General features: G+C 39.8%; 1 protein-coding gene across 1 annotated transcript in view; it reads left to right on the forward strand.

The window, feature by feature from the left end:
* GAP43 (growth associated protein 43) overlaps positions 1–18,677 on the forward strand; it is a 96,185-nt gene that overhangs the window by 33,043 nt on the left and 44,465 nt on the right. The window lies entirely within an intron of this gene.

Raw genomic sequence — 18,677 nt, forward strand, 5'->3', positions numbered from 1 at the left:
TGGACATTCAACAGAAAAATAACCATGTAAATGAGGTACATTGCATAATACTTCAGATTATATATAAATAATTCAAAGAATTGACCCAAATGGTGGGAGTTTGTGAAACAACAGGAGGAGCAAAGGAGAGTGTTTAGCAAACTTAAATTTTTCCTAAGCAGGGCTGGTTCTGTGTCTCTCCACTGTTTCTCTCCTGCGCAGAAAACTGTCCGCTTGGTCTCCCTTCCCCAAGTCTGTGTCTTCTTTCCTCGGCTTTTGTCTCCCAGCCCCCTCCCCCTGTACTAGGACTCTGGTCTCCTTCCCATAGCCCCTCTTTCAGTCTCATTCTCTGCCTCCTTTAGGCGTTCCATCCGGCTTCTCAGGGTGACCTCATCCCTTTGTTTCTGCACCGTGGCCACCAGTCAGCCCCTCCCTGCGCCCCATCCCCAGCTCCAGGCCGCCAGTGGTGGGCGGGGCCTGGCATCTTTGACCGGAGGACTGCAGGGCGTGGCTCGTACCCTGCCAGCCACCGGGAGAGAGTTGCCAGTGGAGCCCCTCCTCCAATGTCCTCCACCTTGGGGAGGAGTTTTGCTTCTCAGGAACCCTACGGAGTTTTAATTTAACGAACCTCCACACTCTTGTCTGGGAGATAATTGCTTCATTCAGTGGCTGGGAAAACAAAAGCATCAGCCCGTGCGCCCGGCCTCGCCAGTGCCTCGCCAGTGTAGCGAGGGGCGATGCGAGCTCCCTCCGCCCTTCATTAGTCTGTTGACCTTCACCTCCTGCTGCTTCAGCAGCAGCCAGCTTCCAGAAACAGAGCCCTCTGTCAGGTCAAGGTTACACAGTGGGCGGGGAAGGAAGAGGAGGGAAAGCTGGGCGGATTGGATGTTGTATTCTTGTTCCTCCCAATTTTTCCTTGCTAGGGGCTGCAAAGAACACATTAGCATTCCTAGGGCTGTTGGCACCAGTTTCTCTACCACCGAGAAGGAAAGAGGCAAAGGAGTTGGCAGGAAGGTTTCTTTACGTCTGCAGGAAAAGGCCTTTGGAAACTAAGCGGGAATGCCTTGTCGTTAGAATATAGCAGAGGAGAAAATATCAGCTAAGGTCTGCGCCCATAGACAGTGATTCTGCTTTATTAAAAGAAAAAGTTTTCTGATCTTGTTCAGGTGAGCTTTCTGTTTCCCACATGGAATGCAGGCTCCAGAGACAATTGCAAATGAGTTTTCCTTCTTTCATTCTTTTTTTCTTTCTTTTGGTGTTGTGGTTAAAGTAAATGAAGCAAGTGGGGAGAAGGGAGATGACTTCTGTAGGTGTGGCCAAATTTAGAATTGGTGTGAGATTTTCTTAGTTTGGAGACACGTGGCACCAGTACGTATTGGTTCATTCGTTCAATAATATTGTTTAAAAATGATTTAAAAAGACAATTTAGATGATACAAACTATTTACCATTTCATGAAGCCAGCAGTCTCCCTACCTGAGGGTCCAGAGAACAGCAAAATGGGGCAGGAGACAGGAAGTGTTTATAGATAAAGAATAAGTAATGGTCATGTAAGTAACGTGCAAACCTGTAGAGTTTTTTTGAGTTTATTTGAGCCAAATTGATGACAATTGCCAGGAAGCAAAATCTCAATGGATTGAGAAAATGCTCCAAAGAATAGCAGTTTCGCAGCTTTTTTTATACATTAGAATCAAAGGAGGATACATAAGGAGGATTGCGTGAAATCCATTGGTAGTAGAGTAAGGGGGCAGGAAAAAGCAAAGCTGGAAAATTTCTGGGATTGGATAAAAAGCAAAATGGGGAGACATTTCTTTTACGTTGGTGGGTACAGGATAGTAAACATTCACAGCACATAGAGATGGTATGAGGGCAACAAGATAACCATGAGGAGTTTTGTGCTGACGGTTGTGACTTCAAGGGGTCTGGAAAAGATTATGCTGACATTTCAAAGGTTATGTTATCTTAGACGCAAAAAGACAATAGACAGGCTCATTTAAGGTAAAGACTGACCTTTGTCAAGGAATCTACAGTCCTATGATGTGACTACCTGCCATGACCCTTTTTTAGTTTGGAATTTTTACTTCAGGCCATCCTGTGTGGGTATTTTTGGTTTCAAGAGTATGTAAATTCCACCATGCAGGCCTTCCCTGACCTTGCCCCCTTTTCTTCTACAGGAACAAGGAAGTAAATATAGAGCCTAGAGTTGGCTTGGTGTTTGGGATTGGCTAAGTGGATATACTGCATATCTGGTCAAGAGGAGCCTTTACAGGGACATAAAAATTACTTACGTTTTTGTTTGCTGACATGGCACCCCTGGGAGGAGTGGCTCCATGTTGGGCCTAGAAATTTATTTCAACACTATGTATTGAACATTTACGCCGTGATGGATTTTGTTTCTGGCTGTAGAATGACCTTGAGTCCACTTGAGAGGATAACTAAGCTGTAAGGAAGAGAAAAAGAGAGGCCAGGTGTCAAGTCATTGAGCTACGTAGGGCCTGGATGGGTCCCCAGCTCTGAAGGGGAACAACTGTGAAGAGAGATGGGAAAATGGAGGAGCTGCCGAGGAGACCAGCACACTTGGAAGTGCAAAGCGTAGGAAGCTGATTGGGAGTTGGAACTTCCTCTCTCTGTGTTCTGACCTCCTTTTCTTGCTAAAATAGGTTGAAACCAACTGTGGCAGAGGGTGAGTGATTTGCATATCTTACTTATTTATTTTTAGCAGTCTCGGTGTTTTTTTTTCTCCTCCAACTAGGACGGTGGTTTCATTCAGATTTTCCACACACACTGACAATTTGCTTTTCAAAATTGTCAAGTAAAGCGTTCCTTTAGAATACTTCACTCTCTCATGTAAAGGCTTTGGAGAAAGTGGGGAAGGTGCAACTTTTTGCTGACTGATGAAAGCAAATCTTTTGCATTCCGAGAGGTGCCTAAAGGAATTAGGTTCCTAAAGGAAGGTGATGTCTGCTTTCCTGATGAGGTGGGTCATTTACTGGTTCACAGAAGCACATGAATGAAGCCATCCTGAACTGTGCAGAGTCAGGAGTCTCAGTGCATGGGAGACTGGCCAACGGATAAATTCTGTGCTCGCTCAGGTTGGTGATCTTCTCTGGAGACTGGCACATTACAGAAAGATCTTAATCTCATGGTATGTTCAATGTGTATAACTAATTTAAGAAGTTAAGTGACAGTAGAGGCCAAAATGTATGGGGGTACGCTGTCCATGCCAGAATAGGATTAGAGATCACAGTCAACTTCTTTGACGCTGAAGTAGGAAAGCAGTACATATATAGCCAAAATTTGCACACAATTAGGACTTTCATACTTAGAATGTTTGAGTCTTACATCTAAGGGAGTCTTAACTCCCTTCATGCATAGACATAGTAACGAAGGCCCAGAGAAGTGAGGAGACATCCATGAGGTTCCAGTCGGGTTGGAACATGTCAGATTTACAGTCCTGGTCTCCTGGTTTCTAATCCAGGGCTTTTGTTACTTTACCCACTGCTTCTTATTTTCTGAATTTCATAATAGAGGCACCTCTGAAATTGTACTTTTGTTTATAAGAGGGTCTGTGGACTGCCCAGGACAGGTGTGTTTCGTCTGAGTGTTATAGGTCAGTACATTTCACACTGTGATTTGTTAAAATAAAGATCCTGATGAATAAATCTGGAGTGGAGTGAGAGTGCATTGTCACCCAGCTCTTGGCCTCCCAGGTGCTATGGAACAGCAAAATTGTAAACGGCATCTTTCTTTCCTTTCCTTCCCTTCCCTTCCCTTCCCTTCCCTTCCCTTCCCTTCCCTTCCCTTCCCTTCCCCTCCCCTCCCCTCCCCTCCCCTCCCCTCCCCTCCCCTCCCCTCCATCACTGATAATACAGCCCTGGGGATTTAGAGTCCTACCCCCCACTTTTTTTCCTGTTTCAAGATCACTGTGCTCCCTCAGCTAATCCAGATGCCTTTCACTGCTTTATCCTCACCCAGACCTGAGACTGTTAGAAACAGTCCCCAGAGATAGGTATCTTGAGCCAGAGGGTGTGATCTTTTGTCTAGTGAGATAGCACCATCTCACTTGATTCCACAAATCCTTTCTCACATACGCAACTTACTCAACTCTGATGGTAAAAAAAAAAAAAAAAAAAAAAAAGTCTTTTTTCTCTCTCACACAAGTGTCCTCCCAGCTGCAGCTGATTTCTCTCCTTCTGGGAGTGCAGCTGGCATGCTGCTAGCTCATAGGCGTGGCCTTTCATCTGGGGCTCAGCAAGTCTCTTTCAGCATTTCCCACCACTCACTTCTGTCCTGCATTTCTCAAGCTGCATATAATACCTATGAGTAGATTCAGGTCCGAGTGCCTTTGTGCAGCATCTGAGTTCAGCAATTAGCTAGGTGATAACAGGGCAGAGAACCTTCTACAGCGGGAAATTTTCAGGGAGGACCATTTCTTCATTCTCTGAAGCTTACCTGCCTCATAGGTTCCTCTTTCTTATTAGAAGCTGTTCTCAGGCAAGAAACAGAATTTAATCCAACTATAATATACATTCACCAGGCATTTATTGAGGCTTTACTATATAAAACTGGTAGAGAGGGTGCGCGCTCTAGTCAGATTACCTAAATTGTCAAATCCTAGCTCTACACTTATTAAATATGGAACCTCCCTAAGTATTAGTTTCCTCATGTGTAAAAATAATAATACCTACCTCATACATTATAATAATACCTACTATACATTTGTTACGAGGTTTTCCATTGTGGGGGAGGAACAAACTTTCCCATCAATGTTCTTCTGGCTAGTCTAATAATCAAATAGACAAGAGATAAATTAGCAAGAGAAAATAACTAAATTTAATACATATATATACATATATATGTATATATATGTATATATATGGGAATCCCACATATGTGAGAGAATTAGAGAGCCCATGCAGGAGAGGTTCAGAGATAGAAAGGGAATATGGATATATATGACATTCTGAGCTAGGGATGAGGCAATGCACCTTGGGGGCTTCAAAGAGTCATTACAGGATGATAAGAAGAGCAGATGTTTAGTAAATTGAGTAAATAAAAGTTTGCCCTGACATATAAGTGGGTCACGTTTATCACTGATAATCTGTTATTAGGGGCAAAGTCACTAATTTGAGTTATTCTAGATAAAGGGAGAAGCAGAAGTTTCTCTCTAACCTGAGGCTAAAATTACCTTTAGCTCAAAACAATCTGCATACTACAAGAGTACCTCTTGGGGTGGTTTGTTCTGAACCCCCACACCATGCAAAACATTTAGATCAATGCCTGGCACAAAGTGATTAATAAATGTTATCCTCTAAAAGGATCTTGAATTCAATTCCAGTGTGGAGAGAGGGGTTTCCCACACTAACAACAATTCTCCAGATAGCAGTTTGGTGTCCTACCATTCAACTCAGTGCTTACACTATCTACTCGAACATGGCATCGGATTGATAAGTAAAGGGTTCAGTCCCATAAGACTACCCGTCACTTAAGATGACAGTTACAAGCCCAGGTTGTTAACCTTTGCTTCTGATGATGAGCTGCAAATTGGAGGTTTTCACGGTGCCCTCCAACTCAGGATGCCATGGCAAGTCCAGGTTGTTACCTATACTTCTGACTGACTAGCTATAAATCAGAGGTTCCTACAACCTCCTCCTGGATTCAATTAGCTTGCTAGAGCAGCCCACACAACTCAGGAAACCTGTTTACTCACTAGATTATTGGTTTATTATATATATATGTAAAATGTTTATTATATATATATGTAAAATATTTATTATATATATGTAAAATATATAATATATATATGTAAAATATATTATATATATATATATATATATATATATATATATATATGGAACTCAGGAACAGTCAGATGGAAGAGTTGCATAGGGAAGATATGGAGAAAGGTGAGGAATTTCCATGATTTCTCTGAACCTGCCTCTCTGCCTGCACCTGGAACAAACCTGGAAGCTCTCCAAACCCTATCTTTTTCAGTTTTTATGGAGGCTTCATTACATAGAAATGATTGATGAAATCATCAGCCATTGATATTTTGATTCAACCTCCAGCCCCTCTCCCCTCCCAAGAAGTCAGAAGTGAAACTGAAATTTCCAACCCTCTAAGAACTGGGTTAGTTCTCCTGGCAAAGAGCCCCCACACATCCTTAGGTGAGGTCCAAAAGTTACCCCAGTAACATAACAGAACATACCTTTATGGCTCTCATCACAGGAAATTCCAAGGGTTTTAGGATCTCTGTGACAGAAATCAAGATCTCTGTGACAGAAATCAAGTATGTATTCTTACCGTGTTTCCCCAAAAATAAGACCTAGCCAGACAATCAGCTCTAATGCGTCTTTTGGAGCAAAAATTAATATAAGACCAGGTATTATATTATATATTATATTATAAGACCCGGTCTTATAATTATAATAAAATAATTATAATAAAATAAGACCAGGTCTTATATTAACTTTTGCTCCAAAAGATGCATTAGAGCTGATTGTCTGGCTAGGTCTTATTTTTGGGGAAACATGGTCATATAAATCATAATATCACAGACTCTATTATTAATGAGAATATTCTTGTCCTCAAAGAATTTGCAGAGTAATGGAGAGTTTGGGGAATAAGTACACTAACTACTATAATGCAAACCAAACTAACCAACCAACCAAACAAACGAAAAACAACCAAGGATGCAGTGGGATTTTAACATAAAGGTATCCCCTGCCCCAGATATTGACAATCTACAGCCTGTAGGCTAAGAATGGTTTTTACATTATAAAGTGGTTGACAGAAAATCAAGAGTAATGATACTTTGTGATACTTTAAAATTATATGAAATTCAAATTTAGTGTTCATAAATAAAGTTTATGGAAGACAACCATGCTCATTCATTTATGTAGCATCTATAGCTTATTTCACCCTACAATGACAGCGTTGAGTAGTTGTAACAGAGACAATATATGGGGCTTAGAAAACCAAAATATTTACTGTCTGGCCCTTTGCAGAAAATGTTTGCTGACCCCTGGACTGTCCATTTAGGGTGATGCAAGAAAACTCTCCAACCAAGGAGGTGAGAATTGAGATGAGTTGTGAAGGGTATGTGGGGTTTCAGCAGACCCATAGGAAAGAGAAATGTTTGAGAGGGGCCACGTTAGAAGTGAAGTCAGAGAATTCATGAAGTGAGGCACATGTTCAGTGAACAGGATGTGGATTTATTTGTAAAGGAAGGGGTGTGCTCACAAGAGAAGTGAGAAGGTCAGACTGGGTCTAGCCCATGAATTTCTCAAATGCTAAAATGCGTATCTTCTTAGCTTGATAAGCAGTGGGAATATTTAAAGTTTTTTTAAGGGGTTGGGGTTGGGGTGGGTGAGAGTGGGCATATTATAGAACCCTAATTCTATATTAGCTCAATCTGATAAAATGTATAGCATAGAGTAGAAGACAGACCAAGAGAGCGTCTATAGTGTTAGCTTTCAGTGTCTGTTTTAAACCACAAAATGAGGGAATAATATTCCAAGGTAGAATTTCAGATTTTTGGCAAAAGGAGAGTTTGTCTAGGTCTTCCCTGCATACCTCCTCTACCATTACTGCCAGCCACTCCCATTATTACCTTGATTCTCCATAGTGTTTTAAACCTTCTGTGGTATGTTTCTGAGTGCTTCTATTAGGTTGGCACAAAAGTAAGTGCGGTTTAAAAGGTTAAAAATAATTGCAAAACCCGCGATTGTTTTTGCACCAACCTAATAGAACATGACAGAGCTGGACTGACGTACACCCACAAAGCCGTGCAGTTTTATTTTGTTAGGCTCACTGGACTTTGATATGACTTTTAAAACTAGGGAATTATTTTAGCCTGGAGCTGTTTGTTGCATTGCCTCAACCACAAGGAAAGATGGTCATTGGATTACCTGTGGAATCTTCTATTCCTAGTCTGAGGTCTAGTCCTGAGCTGACACAGGAATAATGGCTTCGGATGAATGAATCAGAATTCTGGCAAGAGGGATTGCGTCATCCTACCTTGCTGGAACTCTCCAGCCCAGGACCACCTCCAAAACTCCATGTTAGGACACATCTGTAAAGATTTTCATTTTTTTTTGCAGTGTCACCATGCTAGGCAGACTTGACTCTCTGTGTGACACTGGGTCACGCAACATCACTTATGGGAGAGTTGTGGCATATCTCATAGTTGTCTATGCATCAAGAAGAAAAGTAATTTTTATTGACCTCAAGATCTCAGCATCAGACTTAATATATTTTTAAATTTTTACCCAATTCAGCTGAATTATTCTGACTCAAAGATCAGGTTATTTTAAATTCCTGGACAGTAGGTTCACATGGACTAATTCAGAAATTGTAGAATTTGCCTGCCTAGTTTAAAAACAGATAAGAGGTAATTCTCACTCTTTGATGGCTCCAAAGGGTGCAGTGTTTCTCCCTGTAGAACCATAATGTGGGAAGTGTGCTGGTTCTTTGTGTCATGCTAAACACCGTTACTAAATTCCTCCAGCAAGCTAGGTGACATAAATAATATGACATTTTTGGAGAATATAATCAGAACAAGAAGTATGACTGATGGCCATGGAATAGTTCTAGATGGATTTCTCTATCTGCCACAATTGTCAGGAAAAGAACAGGAATAGTTGTTTCAAGGAAAAGGCGATGTTTAATTCAGGAACTCTGGTTGGATTTAAATTCTCAGACTCGAGAATAAATCACAGAAACCTGCTCTTTACCACCTGCTCAACCCCTTCCTTCTCATAAGAATGCATAAGGGTGACTCTAATTTATTCATCTGCTTTTCTTGTTTAATTAAATAGTCTTAATTCCTGGTTTGAGGCCCCATACCTCCCATTTCCTCCAGTGTTGCTTTCTATGCTCTCTGATATTTTCTCTCTCCTGCTTTCAGAATTAATGGGAAACTTGGTCTCTGGGCTGTTGTCAATGTCTCAAGCGTGAATCTGCCCTGTCAAAATCTTCACAAGGAAAATGAGTCACAGTGTCACCTGGGTGATGAGGTTATGATACCTCAGCCCTAGCTTTGAAATGTTATTTGTACTTTTCTATCATACAGTGATTTGGAAAGAAGATGCAATGGCAGTGACAGATTGGAAGCCTGGTTCTTTAGACATTCAGAGCTTGCCCAGCATGGACAGGCACTGACCACCACAAAGTCCTGCTCTGGACTCTCCCACCCTCGATTCCACTTTTCACCTTGTCTGGGAGCCTTGAGAGAAAACCTGCAAGTGTAGATCAGCCCTGTTTTCCTAGGGTGATTTTACCTCACGTGCAACCTGTACAAGTATTTTGAGTTCAAATTCAGCTCTGCCTCTTACTAGCTGTGTGTGACTTGGAGCAAAGTACTTAATGTCTGTCTGTGTGCCTCCGTCCCTTCAGCTGTAAAATAATAGTACTGCATAGCCTTGTTAGAATTAAATTACTTAATATATATAATATATATTTTTTGTGTATATATATATACATATATATATATATATCATGATAAAGTGCTTAGAGAAGTACTTGGTGCATAGTACTATATAATTTTTCAATGTATTATTAATATCGTATTCTATAAGGATCTGAAGGTATTTTATAGTCTTAACCTTTAAAGGATATTTTGGGGGAGGGGTGCACTTATTTTACGAAATGTGCATAGCCCTGAAAAAATTCCTTTATGAGCTATCAGAGAAAAACAGGGGCGATTGGTTAGCTCAGTTGTTAGAACCCCTGTGCACTTAACAACAAGGTTGCTGATTCGATCCCCACATGGGCCACTGTGAGCTGCGCTCTCCACAGCTAGATTGAAATAACTACTTGACTTGGAGCTGATGGATCCTGGAAAAACACACTTAAATAGAAGTTTAAAACAAAAGGGGGAGGGGGACATAAAATATTTATCGAATGATGCACCTAATCCCTAGTCTCCAGAAAGAAAGTAGCAATTTTCACTTCATTTACATTGTCTTCTTCCAAGCAATTATTTATCGAGTTCTTAAGTACAAGGCACTTTACCAATACTATTTGTTTTCAAGAAAATTCTGCACAGTAGGTATAAGTATCCCAATGAGGGATGAAGAAACTGAACTCTAAAGAAATTAAGTAGTTTGCCCCAGGTGATACATTTTTACAGTGGCTGAGACAGGATTTGAACTCAAATCATTTGACTCCAAAGCCATGCCAGGGAACATGTAATCAATGAATGCCAGTGACTGATGACCAAGAGAGAAATGGATGCGAAAAACAAAGGGAGCAGCAAGAAAGGAAGAATGACAAGGATAATAACATCATAAGCAAATTTAGACTCAATTATGATTTTCTTGTGTATTTGCCCTTAAACTGTTTTTGCCCTTAAACTGTTTAGCAGCTCAGGGTAGAAATCTAGTTAAAATACCAAGGGTGCCAAAAAAATGTATACACATGACTTGTATTCATCTTTGGTTATCAGTACATATTAAGTATTATAATTTTAATAGTTTTTTCTTTTCTTAAAATATGTATACATTTTTTTGCACCCTCTGTAGGAGTCTGTCTTCAAACTGCATGCCCTTTACGTGATACCCATCCTCCCCAACAAAAACATTCAGTTGTTTTTGCCATATGTAGAAGAATACAACAACATATCTTCAAAAATCATAGAGAAAATATACTTGCACTTGTTTTAGATTTCTCAAGTACTGTTGTAATGGGCAATCACTTACCTTGTGATTGATGTGGACCATTAAATCATCCCACCAACCACCTTAGATAAGTAAGTATATTATAAAAAGCAGTATGTTTGCTGCACAAGCGCAGTTTCAAGAAAAATCACCTAGCTCCCCCTCCAAATCTGTTCTTGACCCTAGCTCCTCCTACATAGAGATTCTGGAGCCACCCCTGTCATAAGATCTGAAATTCTGTTAATCAAAAAGTCCTTCAAAGAGTCTTAGTGCTGATATTAGGACTGCTTCCTACTTAGTGATACTTTCTGAGTATTTAGTGTTGAATTCTTAGATTGAATTCTCTGTTTGGTTTCTTAAAATGTAGGAGACTGGAGGCCTAGGTTTAAGACCTATTCTACCATTTGTGGGTCTTTCCACCAATCTGTTTCTTCATTTTATAAGGGGGGTAGCACACTTATTTAGCCTCTTTTATTGTAATTCCTTGAGGAACAATTTTGTAAAGTTGAAAGTACTTCATAACCTGTAGTATAAAAATTCAAACTACTGTGTTGTTTTGTATTTTAGCAAATGGTGTTCCAAATTCTTTTCCATTCAGCTAGGCTTTATAATGACATACACTCTGATGACATATGTACTCTCACTAGATACTAAGTACAATGGCATTCAGAAGAGCTTTACTAACTATCTAGTGGGGGTACATCCCAAATCATGTTGGAAATCCCAAATCAGGATGCTCCTCTCTCGTCAGGAACAGATGCTCCTAAGCTAATCCCCCACGAAGTATCTGGCAGTTGCAATCACAGCTTTTACCAGACACGAGTAAATAGAGTAGGTCTCAGAATCTGCACAATTGTTTTACTGGGTGGGTACAGGATACAGCTAGATCAGTGAGATAGATATATGAAATTGTAGCTAACTGAGATTTTTTTGTGGGATGAGCATTGTCAGGCAAAAGGCATATATTTTGAGAATGAATAGACTTCTAATTTAAGTGGATTTCCATCACCAAGATCCTGGACCATGTGAAGGTTCAGGGATGGATAAAAGAATTAGTGTGTGTTAGGTGGTAGTGTAGTGGGATTGTGATTTATTGGTGACAGTGTAAACAGATCTGCCCCCTTCCCAAGGAGAGGAAAGAACCAGAATGAGTATTACAGCACATTTTAGACAGTTTTCTGCTTATCTCTTTGAGGACAGATAGCTCAGTAGTACTATAGAGTTAAGGAACTGGACTCTCCCCTGCCAGGGTGGGGATACCAGCAATCGTGGAGATAAATAAGGTCTCACAGCCAAACCTCCTTTGATATTTATCTTATTAAAATGTCTTCCCTTAGTCTAATGGTAATATAGAAATTACTCTGAGATGATATTTATAATGGCAGTGATTCTGATGAGAAAAATACTAGAGCTACCCTTTTTTGAGCAATTACAATCTGTCAGGGACTATGCTAAGAACTTTATATACATTAACTCGTTTAATTTTTACAACAACACAATGAGATAGCCCTAATATTCCCCCCATTTTATAGATAAGGAAACTGAAGCTGACTTGCCTAAGGTCAAGAGCTGGTAATTAAGTGGCAGAGCAGAGATTCAGACCTCCACACCTCTAACTCTACAGTCCATGCTCTTATACACCAGGGAATATTGGCTTCCGACATTCTATATTAAAAAGCACTGGATGAGGAGTGGGATTGAGGGTGGGAGCTGTCACTTAGAAGCTGGATAAACTGGGCCCCTTTATGCTTCCTTAATTATCTCAGTCATAAAACAGGCACAGTGATGTGTTCCTACCATGCTTATGATGAGGTTTGAATTGACATACTAACTATATGCTGTCTATTCATAAATGTAAGAGGATAGAGGAATGTGACTGCTGGAGAGTGGCTTGGTGCAGACACCAGGCATTAGTTTCTCAGAGCAAAGCAGGGTCACCCAGCCAGTGAGCTGGGTGCTGCCCATTTACATGCTCTCTGATCACTAACATAGTGTGACACATAGTCACTTAATTACAAATCAATATTTTTGGAGCATCAACTCTGTGCCAATACTATTTCAGCTACCAAGGCTTTGAGGATTGTACAGAAGTGACAAGGTCCTGCTCTCAGAAAGTTTATAATCCAAAGGAAGACTCAGTTAATAATGAAATAAAAATATATGTCAGGTGATTGTAAGTGCACAGAAGGAAAAATAAGTTAAGTAGGCCAAAGGTGACAATACTTGGAGAAAGGCACATATTAAAATAAAGAAGGTTTTTCTCAATCATTTATTCATTGAACAAAATGTACCGAGTACTACCGACTTAGAATGTAATTTATGAAAGTGGTTGAATTTAAAAAATAAATTACTAATCACTATTCAGCATAATAGGAAGAATATAGTAATTTAAATACTTATCGTGTCCTTTATTTCTTTGTGTCCAACAAGAGACAATTTGTGGCCAGGAAGGAATTGAGGGAGGTAGGGAGGTAAGAAGGAAGGAAGAAAAGAAAGGAAGGAGGGAATGAGGGAGGGAGGAAGGGAAGGAGACAGTTTTCTGCTTGGTTCCCTGGACTCTGGCTTTCTCTTCTGCTAGTTGGCTCTGGGCACCTTCTCCAGGGCACCTTCTCCAGCATCTCAGACTGTTGTTTGCTTTTGCGAACACTTAACTGAGAGGAATTCCTCTGCGATGGTGATACAAGGGGCTGTCTGCTGGTAGACTGCTTTTCTATCTTTTCCCAGATGTGCTGGCTGCCTGCCGCTCTTCCTTTTTCTCCAGTTGTTAGCAAAAGAATCTTCATGGTCCCTCTCGTGTCTTGGTGTGTCATTTCAGCCTTTTTAGCAGCCTTATGGGAAGTGCCTCCTTTTTTGTTCCCAGCTCAGTGGCCACTATAGGCACAGAGACCTCTCCAAGGGCAGGATTTAGTTTCCCTCATCTTGCCCACCTTTTTCTTCTTTGAACATGTGGCTTGTAGAGGGAATGAACACTGTAGAGGTAGTGAACACTGGTAGAGGTAGTGAACACAGGTAGAGGTAGTGAATACTGATAGAGGTAGTGAATACCTGGTAGAGGTAGTGAATACTGGTAGAGGTAGGGAACACTCGTAGATGTAATGAATAGGCAATGCTCATCAGAGAATCAGCTCCCACTGCTCAAGAGTGGAGCCCCTTTCTCCCAGAGCTGACTCTCAGCTGGTATTTGCTTGGGCATCAGTGAATTTGACTTTGATTCAGTCAGGTGGCTTATACCTATGGCTGCCATATCCAGAGGTTTTCTGAAAGAGTTTAGTCACATTATTCTATCCATCATGTGCCCTGACAGATGGACCAGCGTAAGTATGTGCCTCATCTGAACCTTGGGCTCCTCCCAACCCCAGTTTGAGGAAGGGGGCTTCCTTCCTTAAATAATGAAGAAACTAGTCATCCCAGCCTACAACTTAGGCCCTGGAGCTCATTGTACAGATTAAGCATTAATACAGGGAAGAGGAGAGACTCCAATAATCTCATAAATATTTTCACCTGTTTTACAAATAGAGAAATAGAAATATATATTTTAAAAATAATTTGATTGACATGACTGTAGCCAGTCCATAGATAAGATGAATATGAGTCAGTTGTTTTTATCTTAGATTTATTGACATTTCTATTTATTGATAATAGTTTTATAATTACTATTATCATAATTTCCTTTCTACAGTTTTATGACTTCTCTCCTTGTCTGACCCCTGCTCATTTATTTTCATAATTCGTTTTTGTGTTCAACCTCACCATACGAAGTCAGTTACTCAGTTAAGTGTTGGAGAAACATATCCTTGTCTTAGATGCTCTTGAAGTCCATCACTGGGAAATGAAGGATTTTAACAAAAATTGACAAAACGGAATCCCGGACTTCTTTGCCTATCGTCATCTTTCTAAAATGACACTAATTGAGGTGTTCCAATTTGGATTCGTTCAAGTAATATTAATGAGCATCTACTGTGTGCCGGACACCATTCTAGAAACTGGAGCTTCAGTTGTGAACAAAACAGACAAGGTCTTTCCTATGCTGACTTTTGTCTGTTAGAAGGTGCCAATTATAATATACTCTTTGTCTCTTCTCTGTCTTGTGGGACAAATAGTGTTATAAATATACAAAATAAAATACAATATAACTCTTTTTAATGGAAAATGAGTTCTCCAATAGTACTTTATAGTGTGTTGAATATGCCGCTTCATATTCTTTTAGAAGCAGGTGGTCTGTACATGTTAAATAAATATATGAACGTGAACTGAAGACCTATATCTTGATCACTAGCTATTATTTAAAAAGCTAATGATACTATTTCAATTTTCAATATAGGGTATTTTGTTCTCTTAGATAGTAAGCCAATCAATGAGCATTTATTTCCCACTGGCAGCTCTGGAGCTGCAGCAATATGTTGTACCCTTCAACTGAAGGAGGAAACCGAGTTCCCTTACTACCATTCTGCCAGGATTTGCAAGATCACTCCTGATGGCTGACATTCCCCTAGAGAATTGCTTAGTCATATACTTGTGCTCCCACCTGCCCAGGAACGAAAAAAGGACTTTTCTCTGGACTGAAAATCAGAGAGATGACAATTCTTGGCAAAAGCACAACAGTTTCATTGCTTTGCCTGCACCCTGTTCCCCACCCCCTCACATTGTAGTTAGATCTTTAAACCAGACTGAGTGTCCATGGAACCCCATGTATTCCAGCAGTGCGCATTCATCTTTTAAATGTAGGAAAGCTTGTTTCCTACAACTGCCCAGAAACATGACAACAATTCATCTACAGAACTGGAGGAGGTTGGCCCATCCTCCTTTCTCTCCTCCATAAGGGGCATTTCACTGGATGTCTGATCTTGGACTAGATTCAAAGAAAGAACAGAAGCTCCACTGTAAACTTTAATATTTGGACATTTTCTCTAAAGTATGTGCTATCAACTATGCTTAAAAATAGAATGAAATTTTCTGATGTGAATTTCACCTCAATACATTATTAATAAAAAGCAGTGAGTCATAAGTAGATATTTGACTGATTTCATACATATCCACAAACACTATTCTGCTTCCTTTATAGGCTGCATAAAATTGTGATAGCCATGAAAACTATAGCATGTTAAAGAAAACTTTGCTTAGGACATCTCTGACCTTTTGATTTTGCTTCTCAGAAATGTCTTTTGTTCAATCAAATTGAAATCTTTTGGTTTACTAAAGATAGTCTCGGAAAGAGAAACTGGTGTACATCAATGATTTTTAAAACGTTTAAAATTCAATCCTGCTTAAGAGAAAAAATGTGAAGTGTTATAATGGTGGTATTTATAACTGGCAGAAGTATACACAGGGCTAAGTTTTTCTGTGCTCAGAAGGTTGAGATATTCCTATGATAATTGGAAAATGTTAAATGAAGTGAGGTGTCCCAGTTGAGTGGATGATGTTATTTTAGTTCTAAAAGTAAGGCATTCATGGATTTTTGCCCAAAATTATTTTCTAACTTAAAGAATGCAAATGTTGAACTGATTCTGGGTGGTGAACACATAATGGGATTTATAGATGATGTAATACAGAATTGTACAGCTGAAATCTATGTAATTTTGCTAACAAATGTCACCCCAATAAATTAAAAAAAAAACAATACAAATGTTTAGACATCTTAGAATGAATCCTAAGTTGTCCACTCCTCCTTCCCTCACAGGGAAAGAAAACTATTCACCAGAGCAACAATGTTGGGTGTTGAATAACTACTTCTTATTTTTGGCTTTCTTATCTGTGATTCTTAAATACTGATGAAAATTATAGCTCTTTCATCTAATGGATTTAGAAATTTGACTAGATATCAACAAGTTAATGTAATGATACCCTTCGTCTTCTTCAAACTAATAGTCATCCAAGATTTTAGCGTTGGGTGAAAAGTGAAGATTTCATATAGTACCTTGACTTCCTTTCAGACTTCATAAATTACAGAGCTCCCAAATATGTTGGTCAGTAAAAATACTAAGCTACAGCAATGAAGATTCCTAAGAAAGTTATTGCAACTTGTAATGATATGCTTCCTACATACAATACTCTGCACTGGAATATCTTCCAGTGAATTCACAGACAACAACAATCCCATGTGAAAACGAAAGATTTGAAATTCCCTCAGAAAACATTAGAGCTCAGCACAAAGCTTGTCGGTGACAAGGCTAAGTTTAAAAAATAAATCTATTTTAATGAAACTTATGAACTGAGCTTTTAGCCACTAAATATCAGAATCTACTTTTTATGGACCTCCACTTTATGTAACTCACATATTTAGTTTATGTGCCTTACTCTACAGGATGGTTATAAGATCAGGTGTCTACTATAAATTCCTGGTAAGTTGCTGATTGTTAAAGTACTGTGAGGTTATTTTCAAAAGGCATATTTTAAAAAGAATCCTGTGTGTCCTGTGTGGGTAGAGGTCGTATCCATGCTCACTAGAGGGCTTAGCATAGACACTCAGTATATTTACATGAATAGATGAATGAGAATGTTGACAGGATGCTTTATGGATTGTCTGCTACAAGGAAGTCCAAGGGATTCCAGGTCATTGATGTAATAGAATTGGACTTGGGATGGGGTGGGAGGGGAGAGGATTTGAGTTCAAATACAAGTTGAGCCTCTTACTCACTCACTCATTCACTCTATGAATTTTGGCAAGTCACTTTTCTGGGCCACCACAGTTTTTTCTTTTAGAAACTGAAAGAGCTGTGCTGAATATATTGAATGCTCTAGTTTCCCTGGGTTCAGAAATCCTTTGTCTTAGGTAAGGTCTTCTAGTTCTAGCTGGGAAAAAGTCTATGTGGCCTGACATCTTGGGATGTCAGTGTGGAAGCCAGTCTTGGGAAATGTCTTCCTTCTTGTCTCGTCTCTCAAAAAAATATACTTTCAGTCCAATTACTTCTAGTACTGTGAAAGGACTTATGCCAGAAAATAACCAATAGTTTGAACCATATTAATAGAATCAATTAGAGGTACAAAAGAAACACACACACACACACACACACAATCTGGCACTGTCTGGCTTAAGATCCAGTTTGTACTTAAATATTTTTGTGCCCGGATGCATCTGTTCAGCCACTTAAGTCTGGCCTCATCTTAGGCTGCTTTCTTCTCTCCCTTACCCTCCTCCCTCCTTTCTCATCTCTTCCTCTCTCCCCTCCCCTCCCTTTCTTTTTCCTCCCTTCCCTTCACCTTCTCTCTCTGTCCCTCTATCTGAAAAATTTGTCATAGTTGTCTTTTTCCAACCAATTTCTAGAATCCAGCTTCCTTAAATCTCTAATGATGGTAAGTGATGCAGCCATTCCTCCAAGATGAGCTAGAAGCCCAAGGAGTACTTTGATCACTTCTCTGGGTGTATCCGCCCATCTGGGTACCTAGATCTTACGGAATCATCTTCTCCTCTCATTCCTGACTCTGCCTTTTCATAATTTTCTCCCTTCCTGCCCACCCCTTCCTCTCTTGTATCCCTTAAACTCTTGAATTGTTCAGGTAAGCCTGGTCCCACAATCTTGGCACCCAAGTCTAGTCTGAGTCTTTTTAAATAGTCGTTTTAGCACAGATGCTATGTACAGAAGCTTAAGTCCTGATCATTTGGAAAGGTAAAGTGGCAGATCATCTGAGAAATTGAGGCAGTGAGGGGAGAATTGAGAGGAACTCTTCCTTTATCCATATAAAGTTTCTTTATTTCATGCAGATTCTCAGCTTCCTTCTGTTTATGTTTTCCAGCTTGTTAAGAGTTTCATCAGCTTTGCTTTATGTTCTTATAAGAGGCGGGTCTGAATTTATAGCTTTCTTGAGTCACCAGAGGGTTTTTTCTGCACACCTGCCCAGTCTGAAATAATTGGTTTATCTATTTCCCAAGGAACAGTCTTTGTATTAAAGAACCACTTGGCGTCAACACCCAAGTGCAGATGTCCTGTCACATAAGATGGTGCCTCATTCAGAAAACTCAAGATAGAGTAAAATAAATTAACCGTATCTTGGCTCCATGCTCCATTCACAACTGTTAATTTAACAGGGTTATGCTTCCATTTCG

Source organism: Rhinolophus hipposideros (genome assembly GCF_964194185.1).
Source record: "Rhinolophus hipposideros genome assembly, chromosome: 2".
Taxonomy (NCBI): domain Eukaryota; kingdom Metazoa; phylum Chordata; class Mammalia; order Chiroptera; family Rhinolophidae; genus Rhinolophus; species Rhinolophus hipposideros.